At 35.4% G+C, this 8,963-nt stretch overlaps 1 pseudogene; it reads right to left on the bottom strand.

Annotated features, from left to right (window-relative positions):
• Nucleotides 1-4,022: 4,022 nt before the first annotated feature.
• On the bottom strand, nt 4,023-5,202 carry LOC105490905 (RNA-binding motif protein, X chromosome-like; annotated as a pseudogene).
• Nucleotides 5,203-8,963: the final 3,761 nt, after the last annotated feature.

Below are 8,963 nucleotides of genomic sequence, written 5' to 3'. Positions count from 1 at the left end.
ATCTATCTATCTATGTACCTAACTAACTAGACTTTTGATTCTAATGATTTATGTGTCTGTCTTCATAACATCATCAAATTGGCCTGATTATATCTGTATTTATATTATATCCTGAAACCAGGTAGTGTAAGTCCTCTAACATTTTCTTTAAAAACTAAAATTACTTATCTATTTGTTATCTCTTGTATTACCATATATTTTGAAATAAGCTTGTCAATTTCAACAAGTAATCCTGTTGATTGAGATTGCATAGATTTCTTTCAACAATATTCTTTCAGTTTGCTTTACACATATTTTTTAAAATTTATCACTAGTCATTTCATGTTTTTGATACTATTATGACTGATATTTTTTACAATTCAATTTCTGTTCATTTTAGTATATAGATATATAATTGATTTTTGTGTGGAGACTTAATATCTTACAGCATTTGCTAGCCTACTCACAAATGCTAGTAGCTTTGTCTCGATTCCTCAATGTATATGCACATACACATTTCTGCATATGTCACATGTGAATGAAGACAGGTTTAATTCTTCCATTCTAATGTTCATATGTTTTATGTTTTGACTTATTGAATGAATTTATATTAAGAGTGGAAATCATTTCCTTGTTACTAATATTCAAAGAAGAACACTAAATATTTCACCATTAAGTGTGATTTTAGCTGAGAGTTTTTCAACTTGACTTTTATCAAGTTGAATGGGTATTACATGCTCTCAAAAGCTTTACTGCATCTTTTGTGACAATCATGGCTTTTTAAAAAGTATATTAATGTAATAAATTATATAGGTTGATACTCAAACCAACCTTGCATTTCTGCTATAAAACTAACTGGGCTATGATATATCACATTGAGGCAGGAGAATAAGACCTGGAGGCAGGGAACTTAAGACTGATCCCTGCTGACTTTCTAGAACTAAATCAAATGAAAGCACGTCAGCAATGACAGGAATGTGAATGGCTTTGTAAGTTCACTTCCTCCTCTCCGTTCACACCATTTACACTTGGTAACTTCACATTCATCCTCTCCATTTACCTAGATCACACACACCAAATAACATCCTCTCCATTTACAATAGGGTACATCCCGAGTAAATGACTCTGTGACTTCACCTCATTCTCTTCATTTACATAGAATATATGCCAAGTAACCAATGGGAAACCTCTAGGGTATTGAAATTCCAGAAAATTCTGTAAATGGCACTGTTGAGCCCCTATGCTCCGGCTGCTCCCACACTGTGGAGTGTACTTTCATTCTCAATAAATCCCAACTTTTGCTTTCCTCACTTTGTGAGTTTTGTTCAATTCCTTCTTCGAGATGCCAAGAAACTGGACACCTACTGGTAACAACATTTGCTAATATTTTGTTAAGAAGTTTGTATCTATCTTTATGAAGATATTATCTCCCAGTTTTATTTCTTTGATGTTTCTTTTTTGACTTTTGTTATCAGGAAAATGTTGACCTCTGTTTTCTGAAAAAAAAAAAGTGTAAGAATAGTATTTATTTGTTAAACAATTTATAGGCTATAACTGTGAATGTATGTGGGACTGTGTGTTCTTTGAGGTAAAGTTTACAAACTACTAATTCAATTGCTTACATATTTATAGGGCTAGCTATATTCAGAGACCTTTTTTTTAAGCTTTATTTTGAGTTGGTGTTTGAAATATGCACTTGTACTGAATATACATTTTAGGTTGCCATAATATTTTCTACAGCTTCTAAGAGGTTATTCCACTAACTTTTTGGTTGTATATTTTCCATAGGCAACATGAATTTTTTTTTTTGGCCATGTTAAAGTTTTATTAAGTTTCAATACATAACATTCCAAAAAGTGAAAAGTGATCTATAATACCCAAGTTCTATGTTCAACTACCAGTTAAACAAGGAAAAGATTTTCTATATCATTCTGTTTTACAACCAGTATAAACCCAGAACAATCAAGGTCTGATTCTTTTTCCGCAAGTTTGCTAGGTCAGTAAACTATTTATCAAACAGGTGTCTGGTCATTTTAACATATTCCTTGCTTTGAACTTAATAGTCATTCATAATTGGTACAATCTCTATATCCTATACTATCTTTAGGATATCTATATATCTTAAATATCTAGGATATCTCAAGAGCCGAAAAGGTCCTCACAGAGGCTTTAATCCAAGTAATCATAAAAGTATGGAAGGATTGGGCTAAAACAACTATGGAAGTACAACAACCACATAAATTTGGTCATTACCCATTACAGGTCTGTGATTAGTAGTAGTCTGTTAAATGAGAGTTAAAATGTTGTACTTACTATCCCTAGTTGCAAATGGTAAAACATGACATTGCCATAATTACGACCAAAAAAAAAAAAAATCCTAGAATATGAGTTAGTTCCTGTAATCCAACAACTCGAGTCTGTTTCCTTTGAGAAAATTATGCTATTGGCTCTAGTCTCTAAAGCAATAAACTAAAACTTGTTTCCAAGATGGGGAGGTAAAGTGAGCTTATAAAACAATACAGCAAACGTGGCCTACTTATTTCCAGTGTGCTTGCCATTTTAACATGTTTGTTACTTTCCAGATGTCACTCGTAAGTTTTATTCTACAACTAAACTGTGTTTCTTGATAAGCCACCACCAAAAAAATGTTTCACTTACTGACAGACACAGACACTTCACTAGATAGAGCTACCACTTAGATTTATCATTTTTATGATTCAACTTAAGTTCTAAATTGAAGAGTTGTCCCATGACTTTAGCTAAAGAAAATGAAAACCAAAGCTGTAAAATCTATGTAAAGAAACACAAGAACTTCCTGACTACTTCCACTTACCAGTTTCCTTAATTACTTCTCCTTTTCCATTTGGTCAATTATTGTTTTAAGGAACTACCACTCACTCCCTAGTTATGAATGTTAATCAACACTGATGCCATCCTCAGGTCCATAGGAACCCTTGAAGGCAAAATTTATTGCTTGCACCAAACCAATTCTGACAGCACTACTTATGCAACTGTAGTGACTTATTGACAATCAGCCACCGTCTGCTTCAACAACTCTTAGCATTTGATTTATCTGACTGCTAGCTTTATCTACTGTGAATAAATCAGCACTCCATGACCATAATGAGCATAATCCTAAACCATCTTTGCTGTTTCACAGGCATTCGATGCTTTAAACCTGATGTGGAATGCTGATAGATTAACTTTTTAGAAGTCATAAACCTTTAGGAAGTTGGAGATAATTTCATTGCTTATCTATTTTCTCCTTTGCAATCAAGCTGTTCCATTAAAAGTGAGACATTACAGAGTTGCAAAAATTTGAAACAGTAAGAGCAGACACCTTTGCAGCTTCATGGTTGGTTTTGGCCAAACTTTTTATTTAGTATTCTGTAGTTGTTTAACACACACTTAAATGGTCTTATTCAGGGAGGGGAAAAGGGAGGTTCTTGCGGATTCCCAAGGAAATGTCAGAAAAGCAAAATGGCCAGCATTACCCATTTGCTTTTTTGGGTTTACTGCGTGAATAGCACTTTCCTTACATAGGCATCTGATTTCAGGTTTTTCATGCTGAGAACATTGAGATTTCAGTTGGAAGACACCTGAAATCTTCTAAGTAGCATACTCCAACCACCCTCTAATAGCCAGCTTGTTTGTATAGGCAGAACAATTCATCTCTCCATTTTACATGGCTAGATGTTTTGTGGAAGATCTTAGAATTGCTTGCGTCATTTACTGGGAAAAATCAGATAGGAATTGGCCTTTAGGAACACTTTTACTTGGAAAGTTACAACACTAATATAACAAGTCTTAACACATTTAATATTTGCTTGTTGAAAAGCAATGTCATAAAGTCAAATAAAATTAAACATGTTTTACTTTTTTTCTCACAAGAATATAAAAATTATGGAGGGGAACTTAACAGGGAATTTAAAAAAGGTGACACAAGTTTTCCTTTTAGTAGTCCTTGGGTATCTGTGACAGAATAGTTTCACTTTTTCTTTGTTTCTTTGAACTGGGGTTTTGGCTCAACGTTTTGTTTGTTTCTAGTATCTGCTTCTGCCTCCCCCTCTATCAGATCAGCTTCCTCCACAGCCACCACCTCTTGGTGCTCTGCAGCTTGAACTGCTGTAGGAATCACGTGGAGAAGGGTACCCCCTTTCCAAAGAAGCGAGAAGCCCTGTTTCTTGTCTGCCAAGCTAATCACGACCACTTGAGTGGAGATCACTTCGGCTGCTTGAGTAACTGTCTTCACTTCTACCATATCCATCACGTGAGCTGCTGTAATCATGATAGAGACTGCTTCCAGCATAAAATGGTGGGGGCCCTTGTTTAGGTGGAGCACTATGTGAGTTATCATAACTCTCATATGAATCTCTGTAGGAACTTCCACTTGGATGATCTGAATAGTCATGATCACGATCATATCCATCTCTATCACTATAACCTCTTGATGGATGGCCATCACATGAATGGGAATGACCATAATCATGGTAAGTATAATCTCGTGGTGGTGGGGCATAATCTCTTGTATCACGAGAACTTGGGTAATCTCTGCTTGAAGAGCTGTCTTTAGTAGAATAAGCATCATCTCTTGGGGACAAATAAACATCTCTACGAGAGGGCGGCAGTTCCCTTCGAGGTGGACCTCTGTAACTATCTCTCCCATGTGATAAAGGAGCTCTTCCTTCCATTCCACTGCTGCTGTGAACTGGTCCTGATGGTGCAGATCTCTTAGGAGAAGGACCTCCACTTCTTGGTGATGGTCCCCTTTTTACTGGGAGTGGTTCCCTGGTTCTTGTGTTAAAATGCATGGAATATCCACCATCATCCATGTGTCTTCCCCATGAGGGAGGTTCCCTGGTTCCTCCACTTCCTCCTCTTCCACCTCTTAGACCTCTTGGAGGGCCTCTACTTCTTGGAAGTGTAGGTGGTCCACATCTACCACTTTCCAATGATTGTTTGGTGGCTTATTCCACTTTGATGGCTTTTCCATCTAATAACTTTCCATTCATGTCTCTGGCTGCATCCTTAGCGTCTGCTGGGCTTTCAAAGGTGACAAAAGCAAATCCTCTTGATTTGTTGATTTCACGGTCTTTCATCAAGAGTACTTCCACTATTCACTATTCGTCCGTATTTGCCAAATGGTGCTTCAAGCGCTTTCTCATTTGTTTCCATATTAAGCCCAACAATGAAGAACTTTCCTGGACAATCTGCTACAACCATTTTTTAAAACATTAATCAATTTCTTTTTTTGCTGGTGAATCAGAGGGGTGACAATGGGTTCAAGTTCCAGTGAGCTCACTAACAGTGACTTCCTACCAACTCAACACCAGTGGCAGCTGCCAGGTCCGAGGACCAAATCGTGAAGCCATTAACGCTACTGTGCAACCAATATGCATACATTTTAAACCTTGTTTTTCTTATGTAATTTGTCTTTTTTCCCTGGCTACTGTTAAGATTTTCTCTATCACAGGCTTTTAGCAATTTTATTTTGCTCTGTTTTATTTTGATAGGCATTTAAAAATATTTCCAGGTGTTGAGCAAGCATTGTAGCTTTATTCAAATTTGAGAATATAGTAACCTCTATTTCTTCAATTTTTATTTTTTTATTTCTCTATCCTTACCCTGTTCGGAATTCCTATTCCATGTCTGCACATAAATTTATTTTGTTCCGTGGGTTACTGAAACAAATTATTTCATTCTCTTTCTTTTTCAATTTTAATAGATTCATTGCTAAATTTGAATATTTACTGATATTTTCTTGTGTAATATCTTATGTGTTGTTAAGCCTATCTAAAGTTTCATTTAGACATTATTGTTCAACTCTAGAAGTTCTATCTAGTTGTTTGTTTTTTAAATTTCTATTTACCCTTTTATTTTGTTCATGTTATTCTTTACATATGTTTACGTATTTATAATAGCTGCTTAATGTATTTGCTAGTTCCATTATCTCTGTCATTTATAGTTCTATTTGATTATTTTTCTCCTGCTTTGGATTACATTTTTTTACTTAACTTAGCAGTCATTTTTTATTTTATGCTGAACATTAAAGATTTGATGTTTTTTGGCTGGATTTTTGTTTTCTTCCTTTAAAAATTATTAGGCTTTGTATGGACAGGTAATTGGTTACTTATAGATCATTGTCATTCCTTTGAGTCAGTTTTTAAAGCTTTTCTGCGAGCAATCTAGAGTTGCCTTTATTCCACTGATAATTTGTCCAAATTATTAAGATACTGTCCCCTCTGATGAAAAGTTACTCTCTTAAATATGCTAAATAATCAAGAACTCTCCACTCTGGCTAGGTGGAGTTCAATATATGTTGTTAGAGCTTGTCTTGTGCAAACTCTGGAAATATTTACCTTATAGATACTTGGTTGTTTTTTTACCTGACCTCATCGAGTTTCACTCCACACTTGCATATCTGAGTACTCAACAATGATATAAAAGGGCCCTGTAGTTAGATTTCTGAAGCTTTTTTTCTGCATAGCTCTCTCTTCTTAAATTTCCATAGGTTTTTGGGGAACAGGTGGTGTTTGGTTACATGAGTAAGTTCTTTAGTGGTGATTTTTGAGATTTTGGTGCACCCATCATCAGAGCAGTATACACTGTACCAGTTTGTAGTCTTTTTTCCTTACCTCCACTCCCAATCTTTCCCCCAGTTCCCAAAGTCCCTTTTATCATTCTTATGACTTTGCATCCTTATAGCTTAGTTACCATTTATAAGTGAGAACATACGATGTTCAGTTTTATATTCCTGAGTTACTTAACTTAAAATAATGATCTCCAATCCATCCAGATTGCTGCAAGTGCCAGAATGCCATTATTTTGTTCCTTTTTATGGCTCCATGGTATATCTATACATACCACAATTCCTTTATCCACTCATTAACTGATAGGCAACTGGGCTGGTTCCATATTTCTGCAATTGCAAATTGTGTTGCTATAAACATGCGTGTGCAATTATCATTTTTTGCATAATGACTTCTTTTCCTCTGGGTTGATACCCAGTAGTGGGATTGCTGTATCAAATGATTGTTCTCTGCTTTCTTTGTTAAATTGTTTCTTGACTAAATTCTTTCTCCCAAGAAGACTAAGAACTGAGGATGCCACACTTTCCAGTAACTTAATGAAATGTATTAACTTTCTCTTTTGTTGTGCTACAATATCCTTGCTGGCGAAGAAAACTTGAGGGTTGTAATTCTGTAGTTTGAGAAGTACTCATGTCCAAAATAAAGATTTGGGGTAATCTAGTACAAAATTTTCATTTCATATATTTTTTAGTTTTGTATTTCAATATTAATGATTAAAGTCCTTACACAAGAACATCTGACTGAATAGAATGACAAAATCTGTGAAGAATATCAAGAATTCTATCACAGGTGGCCAAAATTTGCTTTCCAATTCTGCAAAGAACAGATGGGAATTGTCAGGTTGCAAGGTCTATGAGGGCATGATCTAAGAAATCCACCATGTCTGTCTGACATCATGATCATGGCTATCATGACATCAGATAATCTCAGATAGACATTCGGTAAAATATTCTATGAGACAATCATCACAATAGTGATAAATTGGCCATCATTTAAAACAGCAAAGCAGAAATGTTCTTAGGAGGTATTTTATACTATTGTTCCTCTGTATGGGCTTTTAGCGTATGCTAAAGGGAAAACTCAAAAGGATTAAACTGTTGTCAACAAATTAATCATATTTCAGAAAAAAAGCTCAAGAGTATTTGTAAAATGCAAAAAAAAAAAAAAAAAAAAAAGAAGAAAAAAAGAAAGGAAAGGAAAAAAAATAATCAAGAAACCAACAAAGTTGAATTTTCAGTTCTACATGTAATGTAAAATCCCAAGGCATGCAAAGGAAGCAGAAAAATGTAACAATAATGAGGCACAAAATCACCCCTTTCTGTAAATTCTTATTTCCATCTGGATTATTTTCCTTCCACCTGTGGGAATGCCTTTAATATTTCTTGCAGTTCGTATCTGCTTATTGCCTTTAAATTTTGTTAGGCAGGACCACAGCTGAATTTGGCCTTTGGCTAATTTTGCTCCACGATCGACGCACAAATTTTCTACATACTATACCCCCCTACGATACCCTGTGAATTATTAGGATTTCCTCTCTAGTTAGTGGAAATGACCATTTATTCTTCCAGTCCTGTGTAAGTACAAAGGATTGTTACCTCTGTCTTTTCACGCATTTCTTTTCTGGTCTCAAGCTGTTTTCCCATGTTCATTTGCGGATTAGTATTCAGCTGATGACTCAGGGAGAACTCTTCCAGATCTCTAGAGTTCTCTGTCTGGGCAACTCTCTTCTTTCTGGTACTCTGCATTGCAAACTCTATCAACCTTGTCTTCCCTTCTTTCCCTGCTATGTCTCTTCAAGCCATAGGCTCTATCTGCTTTTCTTTTTTTGGTGCCATCTGGAAACCTCTTCAGAAAGTATACCGGGACAATCAGAGAGCTCACATTGTTTATTTAGTATCTCTGTTATTGCTCTCTGTCATTGTCTGATATCCAATGTCTTCAAAACCTTTGTTTCATTTATTTTGTGCATTTAAATAATGTTTTGGGAAGGAGAATATATCTAATCCTACTTATTTTACCTCGTTCAGGAGAAGTCTTGAAAGTAGGATTTTTGATTTGCATACAGTTTTTATATGTTTAATTTTTGTCGATGAACAAGGAGACATTTTTGTTTTGTTTTGTTTTGTTTTGAGACAGAGTTTTGCTCTTGTTGCCCACTCTGGAGTTCAGTGGCGTGATCTCAGTTCATTGAAACCTCCGCCTTCCGGTTTCAAGCGATTCACAAGAGGACATTCTTAGTGAAATATAAACTTCACATTAGTATTATTTCTATCTCTGATACTCATTTACTTACATAAATCCCACTGGCTATGAGCCAGTCAGACAGCAGATGGTTCAGTTTAAATCAATTAAATTGAATGACTTGTGCCATAATAACTGGACTATCAATGTGCA

The sequence above is a fragment of the Macaca nemestrina genome, chromosome 5 (assembly GCF_043159975.1).
Source record: "Macaca nemestrina isolate mMacNem1 chromosome 5, mMacNem.hap1, whole genome shotgun sequence".
Taxonomy (NCBI): Eukaryota; Metazoa; Chordata; class Mammalia; order Primates; family Cercopithecidae; genus Macaca; species Macaca nemestrina.
The sequence above is the reverse complement of the archived record's forward strand: the minus strand, read 5'-3'. Positions and strand labels throughout refer to the sequence as shown.